This window comes from Pteropus medius, unplaced genomic scaffold, assembly GCF_902729225.1.
Source record: "Pteropus medius unplaced genomic scaffold, Ma_sr-lr_union100, whole genome shotgun sequence".
NCBI classification, from domain to species: domain Eukaryota; kingdom Metazoa; phylum Chordata; class Mammalia; order Chiroptera; family Pteropodidae; genus Pteropus; species Pteropus medius.
The window spans coordinates 8,584,845-8,593,313 of record NW_024351730.1 but is presented as its reverse complement, the minus strand read 5'-3'; the positions used below and the strand labels follow the sequence as shown (position 1 = coordinate 8,593,313).

Here is an 8,469-nt window from a genome sequence, read left to right as displayed (position 1 = left end):
CTCTTGTCTATAAATGGGGATAATAACACCTACCTCACAGGTTACTGTAAACATTGAGTGGGATTATGAAAAGTATTTGATATAGTTCCTAGTCATAGCAAAACCTTAAATTATGGATTTTACTACTAGTAATAGCAGTAGTTATAAGAACATATTTCATCAATTCTGAGATACTTTTTTAGTATCTCTGAAAGCAGGCCGTATCTTAGAATTGACGGCACCATACAAAGATAATGGGTAGTGTTTTTCTTTCTTGGTGATCTATAAAATAATGGTACATCCTATAATAGACAGAATCTTCAATTTAATGAAACTTGATATAACTAAACTTCATTCATGGAGAGCATGGATGGGCTGAGATCAAGAAAATGGAATGGCTGAAGCATTGCTGAAACCATGTAGTCCCTAGCTTCCTTTCTTCCTCCCTCCCTCCCTAAAGAGGTGGGTAAGTAACTTACCTGAGCTGAGAAAGAGGTGACTAGCATCTTGGGTTGAAGTCTGGGGAGATGCCTGAGCCATTTGTCAGTGGATGGGGCCACGTCACCCATGTAGCTCCCCTTCCACCAGCGGGTCCTTCTCTATCACGCCCCCCTTTTTTCTTGGCTCTCGGTCTCCAACCCTTCCTCCCCAGAGTTGTTCCTCAGCCACTTAGTTTCTTGTTACCTTGACATTGCAGCTCCTACTTTCTTTCTCTTTCCTACCATTGTCCCTCTTCCCCATCTGAAGCATGTTATTTGGCTAGTGGAGTTTGGCGCAGAATCATAGTTTTTAGAGCTGAAGGCAGCCATGGAGAGGATCTAGCCTAGGCTTCCCATTTTATAGAAGAAGAAACTGAGGCATAGTAATTTACCCAAATGACTCAGCCTTCTAGTAACAAGCTCTATGAACGAGTCATGACTTTTTTCTTTTTTGAGGAACAATGATAATGCATTCATTATTTTAACGTGTCCTCAGGAAACAATAAAACTGGAGCTAGTTGTTAAATTTTTAAATTAATGGCTTTGGGCTAGGCAGTGGCATAGACGTGATACAATGATGCATGTGACTACACATCACCTATTAGGAACTGATATTCTCTGAGAGTATCTGACCATCTGGGCATGCCAGAGAATGTAATCATGGGACTTCCTTGACTACTTTTGTATAAATGCAACCTGGAGCCATTTGACACTAATAAAGCTTTACATTCGAGTATGTCATTCCAAGGATTTGCATAATTCCAAGGGCTTCATATATAAAGGATGACAGCAGAGAGGCAGGGCAGTTCCAAGCTTCAGCTTGTAGTGATTAAAATGTGGCCTCTGAAAAGTCATTCATATCTGAGTTCAAATTCTGGTGCATCATTTACAAGCTGTGTAACATTAGATAGATGAATTACTTAATTTCAGCTGGGCTTCAAGTTTCTCATCTTTAAAGCTCTTAATGATAGCTCCTACTTCATGAGTAAGAATTAAATACACACATGAAGCACTTAGGAGATGGCTGGAATATTGTTAAGTGCGTTGTAAAGAGCTGTGGTGATGATAAATGGCCTCATTTGAACCTCACAGTGATTTCAGAGAATCTCCATCTTGATGAAAAAACAAAGATTCATTGAGGTTAAGGAAGCTCCCCTGGATGATCCAGCCAACCTGAAGCACAAGCATCCTGATTCTAGCATCAGGGTTTTTTCTACTGCATCTCCCATTGTTACCATGGGGATGGCATTGCTAGGGTGGCAGGTTACTCCAGGCTTTAAGAATGCACTAGGGCCAGGTTGGTAGATGGAGAAGGATTCTAAACCAGAAATGTAAATAGCTTTATAGATGAAAAGTTTCTGGGTAAAATATTTGGGTAGTTTCTCTGGCCAGTTAAAATTATGCTGAAGACAGAGTTTTCTAGCACGTACAATTATCTTTTCCACTGAAATAGGCATAAGAGAGCAGACTACAAGTGGTCCCAAAGATGTCTTTAAAGTGGTCAGCCAAAAATCTTTTTGGCCTCATGAACTAATTGATGATAGATCAAAGAGGATCAAAAGGATTTTGTTGTAAATGCATCTGCAAAAACCTTCCCACCAAGGAGTCGCTGCAGTTTTTATAGAAAAACACCTGGGCACCATCAAAAGTAGGTCTGAGGTGTCATCAGGGATGTGCAGATCACGTAGCATTATGATGATGAACATGGATGCCAGAGCCAAACAGACCCTGACTTTGTCACTCACTGGGTGTATGTCTTTAGGCCGCTGCCTTCACTTCCCTGCGCTCAGCCTTATAGAGTTAGTGAGGGCTAAATGAGATTGTGCCTGTGTAGCCCCAGTACCATGCCTGGCACATGGGTGTGATTGACTGATGTTAGCTATTTTTATGTTTTGTCTTTACTACTCTACAGGCCAACTTCCTTTCTTCACTCCCTGCACATTTTTTCGCTGAAAAATGTATGCATGTGGTATTGGGTGGTGTCTGACCACTGGAGGCTTTTCTCTGAGTACCCACCTCTTGAACTCCTTGGGGTCTACTTAGGACAGCAGCCCAACCACATCAGGGAATTATAATTCCTTTGAACATCACAAAAGAATGATTAAATATCTGTGAGGTGCTGATTCTCTACAAAAAGCCCCCAGACACTTATGGCCTGCTTCAGAGAATTTAAGTCCAGTTGGCAACTAGACAGGAATCGGTGTCTAGGGCTCAAATATAAGACAGGGGAGGGTGAAAGACACTAAGAAAAAAAGTGTTCACTATAACTTAGACATTGTTTCTTCAATTACAAAATAACCACACAATTTAGGTTGTTGTGGGGGAAATGTGGTCAATTTCATTTATTTTTTTTAACTTCCCATTCTGTTGTTTAGTATTATAAAGAAAGCAGCAGAGAGTTGAATTTACTTCCTTTTTGGTTGGTTTCTGTGCACATACATACATCTCCTCCCACTTTCTTGGAGAGGTTGACCGGGTTGGATAGAGGCGTGTGCACCCGAGTTATCCAGTGACTTTGTCCTCCTTCAGAGTCTTTATTTTTTTCACATTTAGTAAAGGGGATTTTTATTCATGAAAATAGTACTTTACAGAAGCAGATTGACTGCTTTTTCTGGTAGAAGTAAATTAATATCCTGAAAAAAAATCCAGCATGATTTTTCTCACTTCTTAGAAGTTCTTATCCTCTGTTCAGTGTTTTGTTTTATAAGTGTGATTTTCCAAACTAGGCAACCCACAAGTAGATGAATTACATTTACATTTGGGCAGTAAAAATAAAGCATTCATTTCTGGGAAGCTTATAATTTAATAACAAATATTTATTGAGTATCTACAAAATATCAAGCATGTTCTAGGCTCTGATGACTCTGCAATAAACTATATTCCAATGAGAGCGCAGTAAACAAGCAAACAGAAGTAAGTGGTATGAAATAAAAAAGCATCTCCTTATCTTGGTTTATTTTTATAAGAAGGCTTCTGAGAAAGTGGCATTTGAACAGAAACCAGAAGGAAATGACAGAAGAAGTCACAAGGGTTTCTGAGATTGGGATTTCAGCGTCAGGCTGTCCTATCTGCAAACCCTAGACCTGACACTTTCTAGCTCCGTGCTTCATTATATGGCCTTGACCTCTCTAGGCCTTAGTCGTCTCTTCTGTAAAATGTGAATTACGATTCCTACAGCACAGAATTCCTGTGAGCAATCAGGCCCATGATAAAGGAGCTGGCACCTGGGCAGGCTGGGTGGACCTGAGATCCTGCTACTTCAGCTTGTACTTTGCTGGATTATTCCTGAAGGAAGGTGGGTGAGGGATTTTTACCTGAATAAACATCACACTGAGTCACATGCTCTGAATTTAGTTTTGATGGAATCTCAAATGTCCTCCCTCTCCACACCACTCCTATTCTTGCTCATCATGAACTCATGTATCATTTTCTCATCCCTAAATTGTGTGGCTTTCTGAGTTTCTCTAGCATGTTCGTATCTGTGTTTTCAGTTGACTCTAGTTGCAAATGTGTCTAACATAGTTTCCTTTTTTCCTTTCCTACTGTCTTGCATCTTCTGTGGCACATCTCACCTGATTGTCATCCATAAATTTCATGACACCCTGTCGCAGGTCACTCATCAGGGTATTGAGTCAGGTCGATGTGATGGCGGATTGTTAAAACACCCTCTGAAACACCTCCCCACAACTGGGCTTAATACCACATTTGCTTGTGATTTCTGCCCATTTTCAGCCAGCCCCACTTTTGAATCTTTGAGCTAATAGTGAAAATAAAATCTTTCCCAAGACACTGCACATTCAACTCAATGCCCCCCTCTCCATTCCTTTACATTCTTAACAATGACAGGAACAGTATTAAAGTCTTTATTTATCTGTTCTCTATTTATCCCTGGTATTCCAAACCCTTTTAGATTTTGCTTCCTTAATATTCCAAAATTTGTTAAACCAACAATTGCATATATCCTACACTAATTTTTTTACTGCCCTTTCCTTCTGCTTTCTTTCTACATCACTATCACATGTTGTTGGTCTCTTTCCAATCTTCTGACATCTCCCTGTGTGCAAGGTAATTTTTCAGGGCTAATTATTCATCTTTACTGCACCAGTGTTTAGTAAGCATATTAGTCAAAATCTTTTATTCCCTGAGGACGTGTGTCATCTGGAGAAGCTGATTTATGTGTGTTTGCGTTTGCCAAATATCCCTTTACTTATTTTATTGTCCAAACTTATCTGCGTGAGTTTCTAATTCTCCAAATTCACTTATTTATACTTAGAAAGATTTTTTTAAGGAGTTTAGCATTTCATGTTTTAACATTTTTATTTCAGTATTTGCCTTTTTTAAAAAAGTTAGTAAATCTGTGTTCTTTCAAGCTTCTTGGCCTATTTTTTTATGACTCAGGGTGAGCTTACAGATTTTAAAGCTATTGCTTAGTGTTAAGTCCTATTCAACACGTACATTTTTCTCTGCTGAGCTTAATTGATACAGTCCATTGTGTGGATGTCTTATTATTCTTGTATTCAGAACTCGTATTCAGAACTGTTCAGTGATTCTAAGAGTTTCTGACACATGACTGAATAGGTGTCCGCTTTTTCCATTTGATATAAATTGTTAGAGACTGGAATGAAAAAAAATCATGAACTATAAATTTCTTTCAGAAAAATATAGCAATGGAATATGCTGATCAGCTTCTTAGAAACCACCAAGTCTCTCATGTTCCCCAAACGTAGAACTTTCCACTATGAGAATAGTTTGGCACTCATTATTCGCTCTTTTTTTCTCCTCAAATAATTTTATTCAACCCAACTGCTTTAACACGACCTTGCCAAGTCAACGTAATTTTAGAGAGCACTTTGCTGAAGTTTACTCAATTGTTATCTGTATCCTAACTCGGTTGATACCTCCACCCACCCACTAGAGAATCCTGAAGCCATAGAACACATTTCTGGCATTTATTTTTAGAATGTAATCCAGCTCCTTCATTTTACTAAAAACAAGTGTTTGACCCCAATAAGCAAGGACATTTAAATCTGTAATCATTCCGTGCCATGACTACTCCAACAGAAAGCTCTGTTTATAATGCAATAACCCTCGTTCTTAACAAGCTTTACAAGCCGTCATGGCACTTGACTCTGAAGTTGGGGTTGGATTACATTCAAGTGAAGCCCCATTGTTATTTGGAGCTGTTAGTAGAACTGTGTAGTTGCTGTGCCATCTTATTTTATTTAAATGACATTAGATTTGATATTGATCCAGTAGCCTGAGCAAAAATAACTGGAGCAACCAAAAATACAGAATTCCCAGTCTTAACCATGTGGCTTAGTCAACCTTTGTCACAGATACCTCATGCAAGGATGGCAGAAATTAAATACTCATCGCAGCTGGTTGCAAAGCAGAAGCAACCCGGCTGTAGTAGACTCGCCTGGCAGCTTAGAAGAAGCTGTTGTCATGCATGGTCTTCTGAAAACATACTTTTAATCATAAACCATGCAGTAAGCAATGTCTGGCATCAGTTTAGGTGATAGCAATCCTAGCATTGGGAGACCTATGTGTACACACACTACAAGGGGATCGAACCAGAAGTTAAACCAAACAAGTTGCAACTGAATCATTTTCTATAAACAAAAGAATGTATGAATCATATGTTCATGTTACAATGGGAAAAATTTTAAAGTTCTAAAATATTTTCAAAGTTCTAAAAATCTTCTACTTAAAAATGAGTCATTGGAAAAGGAGGAACCAGGGAACATCTGAGCATTTTATCCTCCTGGATCTAACTCAGTATGTAAATACTATATACTCTTTTCAGATACAGGGTAAAATGATTTCCCCAGAATTTGGGACTCTATGACTAGAGAACCAGAAGGGTAGGAAACATTGCTGGGAAGGAGTCAATGGACAATCCTGTAGTCCAGACCCTGTCCTTGGGCATCTGGTAGCTCCACTTGGCCAAGGGTCATTGTGGCCCCGTTAATGCCAGAGGTAGCCCTTGACCTGTGTGGTTTCAGTAAAGCACTGAGAGATCCTTTGGAGTTGTGGGATGATTACATGGCTGATCTGATTTTAGTGAGAAAATCTACCTTAAAGAGAAAACCAAAACCAAAAACAAAAACAAAAAACAAACGAACAAACAAAAAACCCCTCAAACCCTCAAAACAGATAGCCCTTGGAACTGACTCATCTTTCAGTGGGATTAAGTTAATTTAATCCTCTTTCTGGATCCCATTCAACCAGTTGGATCTCCTGGAGTTAGCCAGGTAAAACTATGTGTGACTGTTAATCCACTCTTTGGCTTGCTCCCTCTGATTACTTCCAGAAGTTGCAGAACATGTCCCTCCCTATTGAGGGTCTCCGGTTACTTTCTCTTTTCTCCCTACCCCTGAAAGGCCCTTGTTCCAATGCGCTCATGTTCAGCCTTTCCTGGCCACGAACATGAGACAGGACACTAATGGCTGTTGCACTTTGAATTTTTGTGTGGTGTCCCCAGAGAGCTGCACACCTGCGAGTCTGAAGGCTCTTTCAATCACAGCCTTTGAATCACAGATAAATCAAAAGAGACTTGGGCTGTGTGGGGAGGAGCTTCTAACCAAACACATGCCATGATACTAGGCTTAAGACATCCAGCAGAGCAAGCAGATTGATTCTGATTTATCTTAAATGTAAGATTCATGCAGATTAATTGGACCTGAACTGCAATTTAGTGGTGTTCCAGAGAGGAACCCTAACCCATTCCAAAGACCAGCCTAGGGGTTCTTGTCTCAAGCCCCACCTCCAGTTATGTGTGTGCCTCCTCCCCGCATCCCCACCAGAGTTAGGAGGCGTCCCCAGTGCAGGAGAACCATAAGGAAAATTGGTCTGGGTAGCAAAAACAGCACTGCCAGAGGTGTTTTTCTGTTGTTGCTGATCCTGGCCCTTGGGCTTGAAGACAAGGTCCCACTGAACAGTGTTTTGTGGCCAGGCCAGTGGAAAAGGGTACAGATGGAACCCAGACACTTACCCTGTAGGCCCTGTGTGTTCTGGGTGCCCAGGCTTGCGGGTGGGTTTTTGGTGCAGTTTTTGTGATTGGTTTTTGAGACATTTATATTTAATCAATGGCTGACCGAAACCAATTGCTATGCAAATTTCTTTACATACTTTCTGTGGCCCTAATGTTTCACATTCTGAATGAGAATAATTAGAGGAGAGATTATTGATAAGCTCCACCCAGCCTTAGGAAGTCAGCCTGGTCACTGACTTCCCCACACCATCACCTGAAAAAGAAAGAACTGGATGGACCAGATTGCGTATTTATGAGGAAGAGGGAGTGCTTTTCATTTGAAACCACTTTTTGTTTTCCATAACAAAGATTGTCTCTTCCTTGGCTGTGTGAGGAGTTGTGGTTTGGCTAGACTCCTGTCAGATGGGAATAACTCAAAATAACGTCCCCTGGGCTTCCCACCTGCGTGGGACTCAGGCATTACAGCAGACCAAAGAACTTGATGTAAAGTTGGGCTAGAGTAAATGGAGAAGGTGAGAGAATGCTAAGGAACCTAAACAGTGACCGTATCCCAATCTTTTGTAACTACTCACTCTTTGTGTGTGTGTGCTTGCATGTGTGTATGTGTGTGTGTGTGTGTGTATGTGAGAGAGAGAGAGAGACAGAGACAGAGAAAGAGAGAGAGACAGAGAGGGACAGACAGAGAGAGACAGAGAGAGAGAGAGAGAGACAGAGGAACTATAAAAGGAGTAAAGGAACCAATGCTTTGTGAAGAACTAGCTTCTGGGTACCTGCTGATAAAAACACTAAAGCCTCCCTCCCTTCTCCACCCAGACAAAGGAAGGACTAAACTTACCCCAAAGACAGAAGGTTCTATTAAAATAAGGGTGGACCTCAGGCTACTGCAGGCATAGAACTTCAGGGGTGGCGTTTATCATTTTAAAGCATTTATAGGCATGCCCATAATTCCTTTATAATTTGTTGAGTGTTTGACTCCATAAAAAGTGCCTGGTGTTCACGCAAAATGGCAGCCTTTTA

General features: G+C 40.5%; 1 protein-coding gene across 2 annotated transcripts in view; it reads left to right on the top strand.

Annotated features, from left to right (window-relative positions):
• Window positions 1-8,469, top strand: part of LNX1 (ligand of numb-protein X 1) — a 101,042-nt gene that overhangs the window by 36,092 nt on the left and 56,481 nt on the right. The gene's annotated exons all lie outside the window — the stretch shown is intronic.